This window comes from Lagopus leucura, unplaced genomic scaffold (assembly GCF_019238085.1).
Source record: "Lagopus leucura isolate 7727_CA_CO unplaced genomic scaffold, USGS_WTPT01 Super-Scaffold_100030, whole genome shotgun sequence".
NCBI lineage: Eukaryota > Metazoa > Chordata > Aves > Galliformes > Phasianidae > Lagopus > Lagopus leucura.
In genome coordinates this window covers 561773-580871 of record NW_024962281.1, presented here as the reverse complement: position 1 = coordinate 580871, position 19099 = coordinate 561773, and the positions used below count along the sequence as shown (strand labels likewise).

The 19099-nt window shown below is 48.1% G+C and overlaps 1 long non-coding RNA gene across 1 annotated transcript in view; it reads right to left on the bottom strand.

Annotated features, from left to right (window-relative positions):
* Window positions 1-968, bottom strand: part of LOC122185524 — a 40166-nt gene extending 39198 nt beyond the window's left edge. Inside the window, exons 1-2 of the long non-coding RNA XR_006180906.1 lie at window positions 881-968; window positions 711-790 (exon numbers count right to left, since the gene is read on the bottom strand). This is a non-coding gene — a long non-coding RNA (uncharacterized LOC122185524). The remainder of the gene's footprint in view (window positions 1-710; window positions 791-880) is intronic.
* Window positions 969-19099: the final 18131 nt, after the last annotated feature.

The following is a 19099-nucleotide window of genomic DNA, read 5'->3' as shown; positions in this document are numbered from 1 at the left end:
CGAAACATTAATTCTTTCCTCAGGTGTGTCTACAGTTTGCAGTACAATACTTCATCCTGCTTCGCTCATTCACAACATCCTTCACTTTTACTGCCGTAGTCAAACCCTTCATGCTGCACAGTGAGAGGGTCCTGAGGACAACAGCATTCTGCAACTGTGTAACATGATGGAAAACACAGCAACAAGAGCAGAACAGCAAAGATCTTGGCTACAGCAGATGAGGATACAGTCAAAGCAGCAGCCATAGACACAAAAACAAGAGAAAAAAGCCACTTACCTTCAGAAGGCCTCAGGTACACAGGTATCTCCAACAAAATACCCTTGCCTCCACTTTCAGTCCTTAAATGAGGGCTGGAAAGGGGTGGATCCCGGCTCCAGCCCTTCCATCACTCAGTACATTGCACGCAGCTGAGCTCCCCTGGGTTGGCCCTGCCTTCCCACCAGGTGCTCCATCACTGCTTCAAGCTGTGGCTTTGCATTTCTGCTGCAAGTTGTCACCACTAAGTGGACAATAAGCAGCCTGCATCTGGCACTGGGGCAGTTGTCCACTTTACTTTTCAGACCCCGTCAGCATCAAAAATTATTAAAATATTTATTAATTATATTAATATAATAATTATTAATAATTATTAAAATATTGCTTTCTTAAGTAGAAAAAAAGCCCCAGAAACAAAGAAACCACCTATCTGGTTCTTCTTGTAAGAAATCACCTGGTACTGAGCAGGATGGCAGCTGAGGTGCCAGGGCAGGGTTGGCCATTTGCAGCTGGGGAGCACATGTCAGCAGGTACCTGTGAAGGGATGGGAGAGAAAAAGAAACAGGCTGTGAGTGAGCATAGGCTCGGTAGGACCTGGTGTGCTGTTAACAGTGCAGCCCTTACCAAGAAGCCAATTCCTGCAAAGCTGGTTTTGCAACACCTGAGGCACTGCATATTTAAAACAATTTAACGTTCAGCCCCAATTTAGCAGCTTCTATCTTGGCAACATGAGAGCACTATTGGCTTGCTGATTGTTTTCTCTTTATCAAACAGGAGGGAAGAGGCTGCTTGTACTGCACCTTGTAACCAGTGCTGAGTCAGGGCACTGGGTCGGTTTGCAGAGAACAGGCTGTCTGCACTCTGCAAAACCAAGGGAGCTTTGCAGGCAGTCCAAGCAGAACTGAGCAGGCTGTCCGAATTGCTGCAGAGCAGACGAAGAGCAGCCGCCGCCAGACCTCGCCTGGGGCTCCGGGCAAAGCTGCGCCACCAGCAACACAAACTGCAGGGAACCAACGTGGAAGTGAAGAAGGGGCGATGGGAGGGGGCCGGACTCAGGCACAGAGCAGAGCGGGCTGAGAGCACACCCCGATTTACATTCGCTAAGCTTCTAGTTCCGGCCTCGGTGGTTATTTCTCCTCGCGTTATCTTCCTGAATGCCCCACTGCTGGGAGGAAGCGATCTGACTCTCGCTGCCCTCCGACAGCTGCGGAAGAACCAGCAGCCACAGCCCTGTGACAGGGAGCTCTGCATGCTGTGTCACACCGTGTCCCAGCAGCATCCTGAAGTGAGTGCAGCGACTAAGGAGGAGCACTTCATTCATTAGTGAAACTGAGGGCACTCAACAAAACAAACCCCCGGGGAAAAAAGCAATCCTGTGTTGAAGTAAAGACTGCAATAAAGGGATGTGCTCAGCAGTGCTTTCAGTTCTAAGCAGGAAAAACATTGAAGTCTGTGAAAGAGTTCTCTGTCCTGCTGGCATTAGTATCAGCTCCACCAGGCAAGCTCTTCTAGGGAAAAAAATGTTCAATCTGTAGCAGAAAGGTGGGGTTTTAAGGAAGAATTGGCAGCAGCCATAAGCAAGTCAAAGCCAGAAGGACCAAAATTGCACCGCCGCATTCTCATTCAGTCCAATCTCAGCTCTCACCATTCGCTTCCACCCCTGCAGGGCTGCAATTAGCAGCACCTCTCTGCACCCAGACTGCAGCCGTGGGGGCTGAGGCGGTGTGACAGCGTGGCAGCCATATTTTAACCACCAGTTATCTCAGCCCCATTGCTTTCTCAGCATCTTTAGTGAATGACTGAGCATGCTAAAATATCAACGTATATTTTGAAACAAACTCAACTGGGTAAAAACTGATTGCTAATTGTGAACGTGCTGGGTGTTAATTAGGGAGCATCATAGGAGAACTTGTAAGAAATGCAGGCATGTAGGGAAAGTAACACTGTTGATCAGAATAGGAAACAGAATAACCTAAAAACATCCTTAAGAATCCAGGAGTGCAGAAAGCCCTAACAGCTGATACGTTCTTGGAATCACCTCTATTTTTGGACTGCAGGATCTGCATTTCTTACCGGGGGGAAAAAGCTGTTCAGAGGAACAGGATTTTGCAAGCCTGAGTTCCAGCAGAAGGATAGCACAGGTGAAAAATGGCAGAGAGTACAAGAGAAAATGAGTCCCTGGTGGGAAAGAACATCTCAGCTGGAGAACACCTCCTGGTCCTGCTGGGAAGATGCATTGTCAAAGCAAAAGGGTTTGCTGCCAGGAGCATAAGAAGGCCAGATTGAACTCTGTGAATCAAAACCTGGCTCTGGATTAGCAGAGCATTTAATTAGGCCCAGAAAGCAGCCTGGTGGCAAATAAATAAAAATAATAGTAATAAGGTGGGAGTAAAAAAAGATACCATAACAATTTGAACACATCCCACCATTAGAACCAGCTCACTTCCATCCCAGCAGCCAGACACAGTGGCGCTTCTTGCTCCCTGCACCTGCAGCACGGCCATTTGCTGTATCCCAAACCACCACTGGCAGAAGTGCTGTGTGAGGCCCTACAGAGCAATAATTGAGGAATTTCTTTGTGTATCTATGCACCTGTACAGCTATGCCATCCGGATGTAAGTGAGGACACAGCTTGGTGGTCAGAAAGCTCTCTGCACCTCAGCGCAGGGCCAGCAGGGCATCAGAGCAGGGGGACAGAGCCAGAAGAGGAAGCAGCAGCAGCACAGGGGAGGTTTGCTCCATAGCATCTGCAGGGAAGGGACACCTTAGAGGGAGCATGTCACACCTCTCAGTGAATCCCAACTGTTCTCAGCACCACTGCCTTGCACATGTAGATGGAAAGAAAAAGCTCTGCAAAAGGTTAAGCTCAGCAGGCCGAGCTCTCGTCCCTCCCCTGCACAATTTCAGTGGCTGTTCATGTCCTGGATGAGGGAAGTACTGAGAGCCCCCCATACCACCAGACACACACACACACACACCATGCCACGCAGCATCCCAGCAGTGCAGGACTCTCTGCTCCACCTGCTTTGATTACAGACTGCCTCCTGGTTGCTCTTTGCAACAAAGAAGAGATAACGAAGGTGTCGTCAGGTCCAAGCATTCTAACGTGCTCTTCTCCAACAAAAAACTGATCCTTCCATCAGCTACAGAGCAAAGCAGCCTGCTTCCTTCCACGGGTGCAGGCATTCCCATTTACACACAGATTTATGTACGTTAAATATTTCATACACATACATATGTGACTGTCTAGAAGGCAGGCAGTTGTGCAAACAGAAGCTGCTGTGCCTCAGGAAGGCAGCGGGCTCACAGCCTGCAGCTGCACAACGCAGCACAGACAGCCCAGAAGGGTCACAGTCCCCCTGAGCTGGGATCACCAGGGCCATTTGTTTTGCTCCACCACTGCCTTCAGAGAGCACAAACATCATCACGCTGTCCAAGGGAAAAGGTTAGGAAACATAGAAAAGAAAGTCGCCTGAGGAGAGATGTGAGCACAGGGAGCTGGTTTGAACAACTCAGCAAGGGAAATGACAACAGTGTTGCAAGGGGAACCATCAATTTTATTTAATGGTAAACAGCTGCATGAAAGAAAAACATTGTTAACTCGGAGGGAACAACCTGATGGGAAATGTCAGCACGGCCACACAGAACAGCCCGGCTTCACCACCACCTGCACAGCCCCGGGGCTCCAGGTTGGGCGAGCGCATCCCAGGGAGCGCTGATTCACTGAACTGGGGCCGTCCTGGGGGCACACAAGGAAAGAAAACGATTTAAGCTGTCCAGAGCACCGCAATGTCTGAGAGCCGCACTCAGACAGTTCTGCGAGTCTCAGCCCCTAAAAATTTACAACAAAACCGTTTGCAAAGTGAACATTTTAAATTACGCAAACAATGCCTCTGAAACCAAAATTCCTTTGATTCTTTTCAGGGAGGGCTTCAGGGAGTTTTCCTCTTAGGAAGAAGAGGCTGCAGGATCCAGAAAGGGCTGCAGGGAGCTCCCCCTGCACCTCTCCCTGGAGCACCGCAGGGCCGATGGTCACTGAGAACAGATTGCCCTCAGGTTACAAATGTAAGAACTCTGCTGGTGGGCTCAGGGAGCATCCTCGTGAGTGAGGAACGATACTGACATGGAGGAGCTGAGCCGAGGGAAGCAAAGAGCAAGGTAAAGCTCTGATAGTTGGCAGACGAACCATCAGTATTAAGGCTATGGCTGAAGTCCTGGCTGCTGCCAACGAGCACAGAACAGCACTGCTACACCAGCTCTAAGGATTCAGGTGATCAGTAACAGCAAGAAGAATCCCCCCCCCCCCCCCCCCATGCAGTGGCAGAGCCCTCCGAGTTCAACAGTGACTTATTGGTGCACACAGGATGCTGACATCAGAGCAGCAGGGGAAGCAGAAGGTCTGCAAAGGCAGAGAGTTGCATTGTATCCCTCCCGTGGGTGCACAGGGGGGTGATTCACCATCACTGAGTTCAGTAATGCTGATGCATTGAGCAATTTTCCACAGCTCCACTGTCCTGCAGAGCTGAGATGTGGGCCAGGCTGCATGCAATGGCCTCAAGCAGGAGCCCAATGGGATGCAGGACACTGCAGGAGCTCCTTCTGCTGCAGAGCAGCACAGCGGGGAGAGGCACTGCCAGGGTCTGATCAGCTTACATTAAAACTGATCAAAGCAGTGGCTCTCACTGCACCCCAATATCCAAAAGGGTCCCCAAAAACACAGATGATATCTGCAGCAAATGCAGGCTGGTTTGCTGAGCAAGAGCACTTCTTACTAAAACACTTCTCAAATGTGTGTGTGGGAGGGGGGAAGGGGGGGATGGGGGGGTTGTTTTGTTTTTATATTATTTCCCAGAACAGCAGAATAATGTCTATTCTCTATTTTGTATTGCTACTCACATGACAGAAGATATTCACATAAGAGAGTGGGATCTAGGACCAACTCCTGCTAATGTGGGTGGATGCAAATAAGGCACTTAACTTCCAGGTACTCTTGAAAACCCCACTGCATTTCCCTTGTATCTCTGACAAGAGGCCTCCTGAAAGTCAGGTGCAGTGCTGTTTGGTTTTTTGTTTGGTGGTGCTTGCCTTTCTTTTGAATGAAGATTTAATGCAGAGTTTACCTGCCTCCCCTGAAATTCTTGCTCTTAAGATGAAAAACATTAACAGCTATTACAACTGTCAGCTGGGTTCCCAAAACAACTCCTTATCTTTTTCTTCAGAAAATGAAAGCATTTTTTCTCTTCTTCCCCTTTTGTAGGAACGGCAGCATTGTGTGCCAACATCTTCCTGGTACTTTGTCATGCACTCACCAATGAGATGATCTGGGAGTGTTTGGGAGGCAGCAAACAAACAGAAGGAAGCATATGGTGCTCGGTGAGAGCAGCGACGCCAGAGCCGGCACTGCTGGGATCGCAGAAACGCGTCTCAATTGCAAATTGATTTCACAAAACCAGGGGAGAAAAAAATAGTTAGTCATATTTCTAAGGAAATAAAGTGAAAGGAAAACATCGGCTGTGAACAAACCAAGCATTGCTGCCAGGATTGGTCATTTATTTGGTTCTGTTTTGCTTTCCTGCCAAATCTCCTTTTTTTTCCTTCTACCCCAAATTCTGACACCCAAGAGGGGACCGATTTGAGAACTGGAAACCCCACAAGAAGGACAAGAAGCAGATTTCAGAGCAGCTAATGGAACCTTGCCATTAAGCTAACAGTGGTTTTAGCCCACTCGCCCCACACCCAGGGCTGCTCCCCCCCCTTGCTGTGGGTCAGGCAGGTTTGTTCCACCTCTGGAACACAACACAGTACCGCACAGTTTGCATCCCTTACAATCATCCAGAGCCCCCCATGCCCCAGCAGCTCCTGCAGGTGCCGCAGCCCACACCTACAGCCCAGCTCCCCCAGCACTAAGGGACCACAGCTCCCTTTGCTCAGAGCTGAGGAACAAATCACACCAAGGCTAAAAATGAGTCACACTGAACATTGGAAAAATTATACACCTTAAGTAGAATATTAATCAACAGAAGGCAAAGTTGTTCTCAATCGTATTTACTTAATCTGTGACCACATGAAATATTTCATCTGAGAAAAGGAGAAATGGCCATCTTGCATCAATTACCCTTCTGGGAATGCAGGCACTGACCATCCTGAACAGCCCCTCACCCCAAGCATTGACACCACACAGAGCCACAGCCCAGCACTAAGGCAGCTCTCCCCAGCTCCCCACCTGCTGGCAGTGATGGCTCTGCCACAGCCACAGCGACCACAGCACAGGCAGTGCTGTGCACCACGGCACCGAGCTGCCAGTGAGGAGTTTGGAGCTCAGAGAAGCATTTGCTGTCCTTATGACACAGTTTTGTTTGGCAGCTGAGCAGTGATCTGCCAAACAGCACCGCTCTGCTCCAACCCCCGATGGCCAGATCCCACCTTGGCCACAGCACCACACCACTGCTGCTCCTGGTGTTCCCAGAAGCATGCTGAGCCTTTTAGGTTTACATAACTGAACAAAATGCTGTTCAGAGCCACCGGCCGTTACTCACACAGATGGCGTTTGCACGGCGCTCCTTCAGCCATGCAGCCACTCACTGTGAGTGCCAAAAAAAGTTACTGGGTAACTGACTTCAGTGCCACCAGGCATCTCAGCACAGCAGCTCTTTATAGACTCCAGGCAATCACAAGAACTTGCTGCTTGTGGTCACTTTTCTTGAGAACCCCAACAACCATTTAGTTTCATTGCATTTTTCACAGCATCGTCTCTCAGTGCTGGGATTTGTGAGCTGGAATTAATGGCAAGCATGGCTTTCAGCTAAGCCTGCTCAGTGCACCTGCAGAACCCAGAGGCATTGCTCCACAAAGCAGAAATTACACCGCTCGGCCTCACCCTCAGCCAAGTATCCATTAGCACACAGCAGAAGCTCTTCTGTCGGCTCCGTGTTCGTTTCCCCAGTAGAAGGGGAGAGAAGATTTCTCACATGGTCACCTCACTGATTTTTGTTTTTTCTTTAAAACTGGCTTAAACAACTAATAAAAGTTCTGGCTGCTGTTTGAGTGGCGTCATCTAGATATCAGAGTTTGTCTTTTCCTAGGGATTGGGTTAATTGGCTCCCAATTGGAGGAAAGGAGGAGGCTCCGAGGCAATAGCACAGCACAGAAGTGAGTGTTAGAGTGGTTCTTAATGTTGTGACTGAACAAGAGGGCTCAGATCCCCACAAAGGATGATCAAATCCATAAGTAGAATGCTGCTTGTGAGGATAAACAGGCATCTCCACTGCAACGACTGGTGGGGCACTGGCTTGAAATCTAAGTAGAGATGGTACGATGAGCAAATCTGCAAAATTCAGGTTCCACTGCAATGTTTTAACCTCATGGGCAGTATTTTATGGCAGTTAGTGATGACCAGCTGGAAGAACGGCCCTTTTTCCATTGGTACTGATCACTGCAAAATGCATTACTTGCAAACTGTTATTGCTTCAACAACACAGAGTTTTGAGTAGCTTCGCATGTTGCTCTGTACAGAGCTCAGTGCTAATTAATCTGCGTGCGTTCCTCATTTCCACACAGACAAAAGGACGGGAGGGGAAGTGTTACCAGTTGGTGCAACTTCCCAGCAGTGCTCAAAGTCACTCAAGCCAAACACTTGCTGCAGAAGAAAGATTACTTCCCATTGCAATACTACCATATCAGGAGGGAAACAGAGAGGAATATGTCAAATGTGAAAATGAAGTTTATGTCATCATTCCATAGCATAAAGCATCCCTAGACAGTACAGTGTATATCCACCAGTACAGTTTATATATAACTGGATTATCTGAATGCATCCCAACATGACACAGCCTGTGCTCAATTGCTCCTATATGGTAAGTTGCTGGTGATGCTCTGGTGGCTGGTACATCATTCACCTGGCCTAACCAGCACTGTTCATCACTTTATAGGCTGCTTTCCCTTTAATAGGATCCATTATGATGCCTTAACTGTCCTGGAGCTCCACACAGTAACTCACTGCTCTGTCACCCAACTGTGCTGTTTGAGGATAATTAACGGCCTCAAATATAAATGCAGAATACTCATTTTGGTTTTTGGAAGGTGATAAATAAGTTCCCACTTTCTCTTGCGTCGTAATGCCACAAAAAGAAGAAAAACAGTCATTTCCTTTCCCTTTCCATACCTTTTCTCAGTTGTTCTTTCTAGTGCATCTGGTTTTCTCCATTCATGGAACCACAGCACATGCACTGCCCACTAGCACTGAGTCACTGATCTCAGTCTAGAGGACATGAGGCCACACATTCTCCTTTCTTTGCTGGTTGATCAGTGACCAGCTCACAGCACTTAGAGCAGCTGAGGCTGACAAGGACCTCTGGAAACATGTGGCTCACCTCCTGCTAAAGCCACACCAGAACAGCAGATTACTCAGCCTCTGGCCACCAGCACTCAGTGCATCTCCTCAAGGCCCCACAGCTTCTCCAGGCTGCCCACCCCAGTGCTTGGCCCAACTCAGCATAAATAGCTTCCTTGTGCCCTGGCAGGAGGATCACCCTCACCTGGACTGCGGTACCCTTACTAACGCAGCCAGACTTTTTCCTTTTGCAGCAGTATCACACTGCTGGCTCATCTTCAGTGTGGTGACCACCAGGAAGCTCAGGCCCATCTGTAGATCTGCTTCCCAGCTGGTCCCAGTGTGCCGTGAGCTCACTGGGGTGAGCTGCTGTGCCCCATCACCCAGGTCAGTAACACAGATGGGAATGGGCCCTGGTTCAGTGGCAGCCTTGCAGAGCAGAGCACACTGAGCAGGGTGAGAAGGTCACTGTGTAGGAGAGTGGAAAAGAATGGAACTTTTTAGTTAATGAACTCTGAGCATTTAGCTTAAATGGAGGAGACAGTAGCACTTCTCTCTGGAGTGTTATTTGGATAGAATGCACGCATCTTGCAGCAGAAATCTCACTTTAACTTAGCCAAGACGTTTGGAGGCTCCAAGACTTCAGCAGTTTGCACCTTGCCATACATCCGCTGCACCTCATTCATACATATTTCATGCTAACAGCTGTATCTGATGCGTTTATTCCTACCCAACACAATCCTTAATGTTCACATTGCAGGTTTGGGATCCCACAGCCCATCATCAGGAGGCTGACCCTCTAACATTAGTGCTTCTGCAAAATTAATAAGAGAAACACTCCTGAGCTGCTAATTCCTCTCTTCCCTGCTCAGAGCAATACTTCCACTTGCCATCTTAAAGCCTTCTGAACAAAGCATTGGCTTTGCAAAGCTGTATCCAAAACCACGGCACATTTTGCAGCATTGCTGCTTTCCACCCTTCTGAAAGGATGCCCACATGTGCCTTTGGAATGTCAACAGAGATATTTTCAATGTGAGTGGCACAAGCAGACAACCAAGAGATTTCCTCGTGCAGTCGTTCACCTCTAAAGAGGACTTTTGCCACAGCAATCCAGGCTCTGCTCTTCCCTTCTCCAAACTTTTCTGGCCAAAGATCCCAGACCACGAACACCACACTTTGCCAGTGAAAAGAGGGCTTAAAGAAGCAGTTCCCTTTGTTTCCCAATTCACAGTTACTTCGCATGCCCCTATGTCGAGCATAGGCAGAGCTTTATGAATGCCAAGGGGAAGAGGAGAGAGCAGTTGCTAGGACTGGGTCCTCCCACAGCATGTGGAAGTGTCACATCTTTCCAAAGCTCATACAAAGAATATGGATGCTTCCTAGAGTAACAAGCCACAGTTCATGGGGACAGTATTTGAAACTGGGGAAGCATATCCCCGAGATACGGCTTTAGAAAGAAGATCACATAGGTTTCGTGCTGCTAGCATAGGGAAGTTTTCCCCAGTGCCCAGAAATCCATCTCTATTTGCCAGCAGAGAATAAGACATGGACGACCTACAATAGTCCTGACTCGTCCTGTTCACTCCCACACATAAATGGTGCAATTTAGAGGCAACTCTTCCAGCTACACTCTGACACAAACCATTATTTCTGTACCCAGCCAGAGCTGCACAACACCTGGCTGCCACCCAAATCATCACCTCCGTTTATTTACTAAGTTTTGCTAGCTACCACTTACAGCATCTCAGGCCATTTGTTAGGTCATCTACTGCTTTGACAGCTAGATTCAATGACAAAGCTCTAGAAATGCAGTTCTTATATTAGAATTTCTCCTTTCCAGGATGGCTGAACCTTTCCATGCAGCAGCCCCCACTCAGCACCAATTATAGGTCAGGTTTGGAATCCTCTGCTCTTCAGTCTGCATGCATTTAGTCTTCAAGAGGCACCTGTCCTTCTGAGGCTCTGGAGAAACCTTCTGGGGGGCACAGCTCTGCCCAGAGCAGCTGCTGGGAGGGCACAGCAGGGTTTGGGCAGCGCCATTCAGGGGCTGACATCAGAGAATTAGCATTTCTATTTAAAATTCTTGTGCAGCCGCTGCTCCCCAGAGCTTTTCCCTCTGCGTGGGGAGCTTTCAATCTCCACTTTGTTCTTCTTCAAAGTTTTTAACTCGGCTGTATGAAAGTTAAACAGCGATAAGGAAAAGGACATAGGAATTAGAGCCATGAAAGGTCTCGTGGCTGTAATCTGCTCTGGCCATCTATAATGAGCAAGGAGCAGCAAAGCAAGCACATCTACTAGAGCAGGTAATCCCCAGAAACATAAATACTGAAGTGTGCTCTTTACTGAGCTGTAAGCAAGGATTCGGAGAGTGTGCCATGTGCTGAAGGAAGGGTCCAGATCAAGCTCAGTGCCAAACAAGTGACACTGGGAATGGGAAACCTGCCCTAAAGCTCTGTAGCCAAGGGCAACTTCTGGTGTTTATTGGATTTATATTCCAAAAGCATTAGAAAACCTCCAGCAACTATTTCATTAAAGCTGAGGATTTCTATCTGCCTAACACATTTACTTGGGGCTTCCACTGTCACAGCAGTGACTTGTTTACATTCCTTCTATTTCTCTCTTCTCTCCCAATTATTGCTGCTTCAATCTGTTATCTGTGGGCTCATTTCAGCACTCCGGCGTTTGCAAAGAGAACAACAGACAGTTTGTTCCCATCTACTGTGCTTACAGAAAGAAGAACAGAGAATCGAGGAGCGTGTATCCCTGACCCTGGAGAAAAGGGCTGAGAGAAACAAAAGGAAGAAAGCCAGACAAAAACAGAGCACACCTTCCTAGCCCAGAGTCACAACAGAAGTGTCAACAGAATCCACAGAAATGAGACCATCAGCAGCACAGCTCTCAGTGACTGCAGCACTGCTGCCAGCCGAGGCACCGTGCTGCCAATGCAGCACAGAGAGCAGAGCACAGCCAGGGCAGAGCAGGGCACCTTCCAGTGGGCTCAGCTCAGCTCCTGGCACACGCTTTCCTTATAGAGTGCTAAGGAGTTCATCAATAGATCTCTGATGGTCTCTTTGATTATTGTGGACCATTGAGCACCACTTTATCATACACACAAGCTTTCTCCTATACATATAGCCATGCCATTTCAGAAGGAAAACACTCCCAACACAGTCCTACCTGCTCACCTCCATTACAATTACTTGCTCAGATCATCTCCCAGAGCTGCTTGAGCACCTGATGCAGATGGGAACAAACAAAACAGGCTAGAGGGCTTCAAACCATTGGACAGGGAAGGTCTCTGCTTATCAGGTTCATTCTTGATGAAAGTGATTCAAAAGTAGTCACACCTGAATCTGTGGCAGATTGAGATGGTGGGCAGCAGCTGGGAATGGGGAGAACCTTCACTCCCAGCACAGCTGCACCCAGAGAGGAGGACTGCCCATAGTAGAAACCATGCATTATTCTCTCTCTGCTGTTTTTATGACATTTCATAACAAATGGATTAGAGACAGCCTTATTTGTCTACAATTTCTAGCAGTCATACACAAATAGAGCTCCTTGTACAAAGGAGCTACTTTCAAAACATTGTTTGAAAAACAAAATTTTAAAAAAAGCCCTGGGAAATGTATGCAAATATGACTAGCAAAGGACAAACCTGACTATGTGACAGCGCAGGCAACTGGATGGGATGCAAAGAACTTCCCAGTGCTGTTCCTGCAGAGCTCAGCTGCTACTGTTTGCTCTGGCTGTAAGGAGGCCAGGTAGGTGCAAGGCCCTGCTCCTACTGCAGGACAGGGCTGGAGAGCTTCAGCAGCTGCAGGATGCTGAGTGTGGCCTGGGGAGGCTGTGTTCTTATTTGGCAATACATCTGCAGTGGCTGAATCGCCTGTATGCAATTGCTAATGTGATCACACAGAAAGAGGTGTAACTCAGGTTGGCCTCGAACTTCATGAGCTATCATTAGCATTTTCATCATCTACACACAGCAGACTGCAAAAGCCTTGTCTTTTGGAAACCCACATTTTATTAAATGTTCTTTATCATTGCGATCATTATTGGCCATCTGAACAATCGTGAGGTCAAAATGAGCATTGGGATTTCTTCCTCCAGCACCACCAAGTGAGCAGAGAGCTCTGGTTCTGGCATGGGGTCTTTCCTCTGTGGGCACCAGGGCTTGGGAAGTGCTTATCAAGGGGCTGCAAGAAAGGAAGGGATCTCAGCAGTAAAGAATTCCCTACACATCTTTTACAGTAACTTAATGGCTGCAAAGGACATTCTTTCTTCCTGGTGGTTACAGACCAATTTGTAACCTCTTTCAGTTTGTTTGCCCATCAGCTCCCATGGTGGAGCTCCCTCTGCAGCAGCTGGCATGGTGAGGAGGGTCTGCAGAAGCCCCCAGGCAGTCCTGAGCCTGATGTGAAATGGTGGATGGCAGAACAGAGCACCCAGCTGCCTGCTCCCCGCTGCAGAATTGCCCTCTGTGGGTGCCGTTCTGCAGTTCCCACTCACCAAGTTTACCCCTTCCAATCAGAAATGCTGTGCCCCAAGCTTTGATTGTACGGAGCAACAGAAGCAAGGAAGGGGCTGAGAAGCAGCTGTTGGCATGGGACAGCCTGGACCTACATTGCAGAGAAAACATCCTTCAGAACAACTGAGCTGGTCTGGTGCAGCACTGCAGGATCAGAACCTCTCCGGATCCATCACCGCTGTCCTGTGCTGCATTGTGACTCAGCCCCTCCTGGCAGAGGGAGAGTTCAGACGGCCAACTGCTCACACTGCTGTGCCACAGCTCCATCCGGCAGCGTGGGGAAGGAGAGGCGGATTTCATGCACAGGCTTGAAAAAGAAGAAAAAAGGAGGAGGTTGGAGTCAGCTGAAATGTTAACGTGACAGCTCTCCTTCTGTTCCCTGCTTGGAGAAGGCCCGAGCCATGGATTGCCAACGGATAATGTCACACAGACGTGGGTTTTGTCACTGCTTGCAACATAGCAGCAGTGCCAGGTAGGAATGGGACACCCAGCCCCCCAACACCCACTGCCCTGAGAGCCTGCAAGGAGCTCCTGCACCCACATGGAGCCTGTCTGCCATCAGGGCTGGTGCCAGGACAACAGAGGCTGCTTTCCTGCTGGATGCCAGCACTGCATGGCACACAGATGTCCTCTGGCCCTGGGGACAGTAATTCTCTCTGTGCAGCGTGTGCTATGTGTGGCTCTAATGTCCTGATAAAATGCTTCCTGCTCTGGCAACTGTGTGAGCGTTGCCAAGGAAATAGCAAGGCATTCCAGGTAATTAGGCTTTAGCAGAGTTTAATCAAGGAAGCCATGGACAGTAGCAGCACTGGAGACATCCTGCAGCTGCATTGATTTCCACTAGGAAACGCACATCTGTGCACTGCAGCACAGAGATGGCATTGCAAAGCCTGGCTGCTGCACAGCTGGGATCAGCCTGAACAATCAGTGCACAAATGGACCACTTTGTTTCTCAGAAATAAACACAGAATCTCTCTCACTCTTCTACCACCGTTGTGGTGATTTTCTTCTGGCCTTCAGAAAGATGCACACCTTCCTGTTTGGCAGCCAGAGAAATTCTGTTTCTGATCAGAAAGTTGCACAGTTCTGTTCTCTAAAATGGAAGCACTTCAGCAGTCTGTGAATGCTTGTCGCAGCAGTAGCTCAGGGGTAACCAGGACTGCTGGTGTAAATGAGTACATTCAGGATTTCACATTTCATACAAAGCTGTAATTCAGGGGGAAGGCTGTCCAGACTCGGCAGCAAATCCCTCTTTTTCTGTCAGACTGTATTTACTCCAGAGCACAGAAAACGCTTTGTGTTTGCAGTAGGTTTGATGGTGTATTTCCGTGCATTTAATGTGTCTGTAACGTGTAATCCTGAATCCAGCCCTGTGTGTGGGAAAGGAGCAGATCACAGCACTGCATCCCAGGCCCAGTACACTTCAGTGATGCCATGCATGGCTCTGCAGGAAGCTGTGTGCACAGCGCAGTACCAGCTCAGAGCTGCACCTCCAGTAAAGCTCTACTTCAAACTGAGCCCCCAAGTGTGCCCTTGGATTTCTGCTATCTCCAAACACGCATTTGAAGCTCCAGTGGAGCAAATATTCCCCTGAACAGAGACAGATATTCACTCCATTAAAACCCCATTGGCTGTAAGCAGAACCACCCTTCCCATGCTGCTAAAGGATCACTGCTGCAGGGAACAGAGGGCTCTCAGGACCTGCAGTGCGCAGCACTCACACTCCTGAGACTGCATCCCCTCCTCCTGTGTTCCCAAACAACCATTGGAAAGTCCCAGCTCTGTGCTGCTGAGCAGGGAAAAGGATAAAGCTACAACTCTTCTGCAGGGGACAAAGCAGTTTCTCACCCATCACAATCACAACCTGAGCAGACAAAAAGAATGTCAGCCTGATTTTTCGAAGCAAACATTTTCGTGCACCTTCGTAGCTCCCGGATGCTGCAGCAGTGCAGCTGCCTGCCCTGCTGTGTCTTCCACTGAACTGATCTTAGAAAAAAAATGATTTGGCTGAAAATTCCTCTTTCCATAATACAACTCAGACCAAGGCCAACACTTTAGTAAAAGCAATGGTGGATATTTAGCTATTCAGCACGTTCATTAAATAACCTGGAAGGTCATCCTTTTCAACATTTGCAAACAAAATGCAGCAAGAAAATGGAGCTGTCCTCCCTGCAGCAAACCAATAAGAAACTTACACAGAAGTGATCCTTCACTTCAAACAAACAAACAGAAAGATCTGTGCTTCTCTTATCTCGGAGCCTTACATCACCCTCCAGAGCTGCAGCCCAATTAGTTATTTCAAATTAATCGTAGTGTTTTGTGCTGTTCACTTTTTCCTATAGCAGCTTTCCTCAGCCCCATGTCTGCATCAAAGGAAATCAGATACAAGCAGGGCCACTCCTGTGATGCACAGAACAGCAGCTGCCTGCCAAGGAAGATCAGGAGTTACTTTTCATTTTTCCCAACAGCACACACACAGAGATCTATTTCTGTAATTGAAGGTGTAGATCTGCCCAAAGGCTGATTGCCATTGGCCACATAGCTGTGGTCAGCACTCCTACAGCCATTCCTTTATGGGGGGATTTGATTTGATGCTGTACCTGAGGAAGATGTTTTTCTTAACTTTTGATGGCTTGTCAAATGCTAAATAATTGTGATATTTATATGTCCTTTATGTACTACTGGAGAGGATACAAGTTATATACAAACATGAATGGCAGATTAAGGGTGAACAGGGGAAATCCTCCTCATGATGTAAGAACAAGGATCAGATCAAATGAAATATCTTGCAGTGGTTTGAAAACAAGCAAAAGGAAATACGTGTGATTGAATTTTGAAGTCATTGCCATAGAATGCATGGAGGCACACAAAGTGTGAAGGTGTCCAGAGAACAAGCAGGCAAATCCCTGACAAAAAGGCTGTCATGGGGTGCTGTGCAGAGGCACAGGTGAAGGCTGGGAAGCTGGGTAAGAAGTGCTGAGTTCTCATTCTGTCCTTCTGATGTGCCTTAATGTCCATTCTCTGAGCCACGACTGTGAGGGTTGGACCTCGAGGTTGACCTTTCCCAGCTCTCCTTGTATCCCACAGCCCAAGCCACGGCTTTATAGCATTTCAGACCATGCACTCTGAAGTTTCAGTTCCTGGAGCCACTTACATAACAGCAATGTGCAATTAAACTCTGCTGCCTAATTAGAAGAAACAGACATCACGTTACAGCAAAAACCCAGGTCTGAAGAGACCAAACCTGTAGTGCACACATCCCCAGGCAGAGCACACTGCTGTGCTGGCAGTGCTGCGGGGCGGATGGAGCTGCGTGCGGTGCCTGCAGTGCAGCTGTGACGATGGCTCACTCAGAGCACCCACAGGGTGCAGGGATTCACACCGTGTGTGCACAGCCATCTCAGGCAGCCTGCACACACCTTGCTCACAGCGCGCTGCACAGAGCATTTCTGGGCACGCACACCGTGCAGGGGTCACCTTTCAAACCATGTCTTCTCTTGGATATCAGGCTTTGCAGTTTTGTCTCAATAACATATAACAATAAACGACCTTCTTTTGATTTCAGCTCCTTGGCATTAATACAATCCAATTTTACCTCATTTTGGTTGGAGTACAAGTTCTTTGGAAAACAGAAAGTATTTCAGACCATGAAGGTTTTGATAGCCAGAGCACGTTCCTTATTCCTGAGAAGTGATGGATCAACAGTGGATGTCAAAGGCAATAAAAGCTGTCGAATCTCATAGTCTTTAGCGTAGACATGTAACCCTGTGGACAAGAGTGCATGTTAACTCGCCAAAGCCTTAACCTCCTCAGTCTTGATGCAGAGACATTCGCTTTCAGTCTGCATTACCAGCAGCTGATAGACATGTCTTGAAATTGTTCATCAGAGAGCATAATGGTGTCTGCAGAAGGCCGAGATCTTTAGCTACAGCTCTCATTCCATTGTCATCTCTTGTAAATTTGTCTCATCAAGTCTCCATTAATGAGTTAGAGGCAAGCCCTGCTCAATAAAAAGTGAGTTTGGCAGTAAGTAATTAACTGTGAAATCCTCAGTGCACACTGTGCTGGTCAAGATGCTGCACCACAGTCCGAGGATGAGCCCTGCAGTTCCTTGTCAGATACCCAGAAGTTTCTTAGGGACTCGTATTGAAGTATCTGCTGAGTTTTGCTGCGCTGAGATGTAAGGCTCAGAGGCTGAAGGCATCATCCAGTGTCCTTCCAGCTCTGCCAAGCCTCTGTCAGAGGGTGATGACACATCTGCACTTCTCAAAGGCGCATGGAAATGGGTGGTTAAGCAGCACTACTCCATAAAAATCTCTTAATTACTATTCTTCTGCTATCTTGAAAATGTCACCCAAATGTCACTTTTCAATGTAACAATTACTTCCATCTAGGGATTGGATCACCTCTGCTGCTCAAGGTGAGTGCGCTAATGTTGCATCTCCGCCTTACTGGGATTGTAGCCCTGGCTCTCAGAGTAAAAGGATATGTAAAGAAATCAGGGTTGAGCCCCATGTCTCTCCAGATCGTATTTTTTGTCTTACACACTTGCATTCTCCTGAGATGAAGAGAGAGGTGCATCCCTTGGGAGGCTGGACTGCTCTATGTCTCGGTTTGTGTCTCCCTGAGGAGCCGCTCGGCTGTGTGCGCTCTGCCCATGAGCCGCATGCTGTGCGCTGCCACCTGAGCTCCCATGGACCGCGGCTGCTGGGGCGCCTGCTCTGCCCCACGTCCAGTCCGTGCTTAACAGGAGATGGGACAATGTTCCCTGTCAAAGAAACTTTGTTACATCCACTTTGTCCGTAATGCCTAAAGGAAAACAACAGATCGGATTTCAGTGAGGAGACTTAAAGAATCACTGCAGTACTTTCAAAAAGCCGTGATCAATCCAGCCATGGGCATTTCTATAAACCTACTTAAATGCATTGATCAAAAGCCAGTTTTTTACTCAAAAGTATGTCTGAAGCATATATTGCATTGGTATTCTTGTTATTGCTATGGCAAAGCTTTCCAGACGAGGACAACAGCTCAGTACAGCCAACCTGCAAATACCTGCTGCTCTTTGGAAGCTACGCTTGCCCTTGAGACACAACTGCTGGAGGACTCTGTGCTGTTCATCCACACCATCTGAAATGTACCTGAGTCCCAAGATGCCCACAGGTCTTTTAAAGGCCCAATTCCTATTTGCTTTTCCCAGCCCAGTAAGCACGCAAGCGACATGCAGGGCTGGTGCTCCCAAGGGAACGGCTGCATACACTGGAGATCCACATCCTGCTTCTGTATTGAGGTTTTGAGAAAGGAAAATATCACCAGGTGAAACACCTACAACTTGTTCATACTGTTATACAGTTTCCTTCTGTTTTCTGGGGCTGGATTTTTGTTTGTTTGTTTGTTTGTTTGTTTGGGGGGGTGTATTATTTGGTATTACTTTCTGGGTTACTTATGGGTTATGCAATAACATTGACTAACAAAAGCTCTTTGAAGATGCAAAAATCCTTTGGAAGTACAAATGAATCACACTTCACAACATCCCCCTAAAGTCACAATGATTTAATCTGAATTTTAAAGTACGACTTAAAAGAACAAATCCAGATTCTACAGGCAGCCCCGATGTGGTCACAGAAAGAGGACGGATCAGTGATATCTCATAGCATGAGCTGATCTAGCTCTGCATCTTTGCAGCACAGCTCTGCTTCACAGAACCACGGAGTGCAGCCACGAGCAACATGACACAGAACACTCTTCTTTGGCACCATCTGCCCCAGGATACGCTTCCTGGTAACTCCTGCATGCACGATTTCTGACAGATTAGAGACCAAAGGTGCACCCAGGGGTGCAGTGCCATTCAGACCCCTGCCAGCACTGCTCTGGGGCAGTACAGGCACATCAGGGCCATCACATCCAAGCACAGCTTGGTCCCATGGGCTGCTCCCAGTGTTTCCAGTAGTGACTGGCACAGAGGGACCTGAGCAGGTCAAACCAAGTA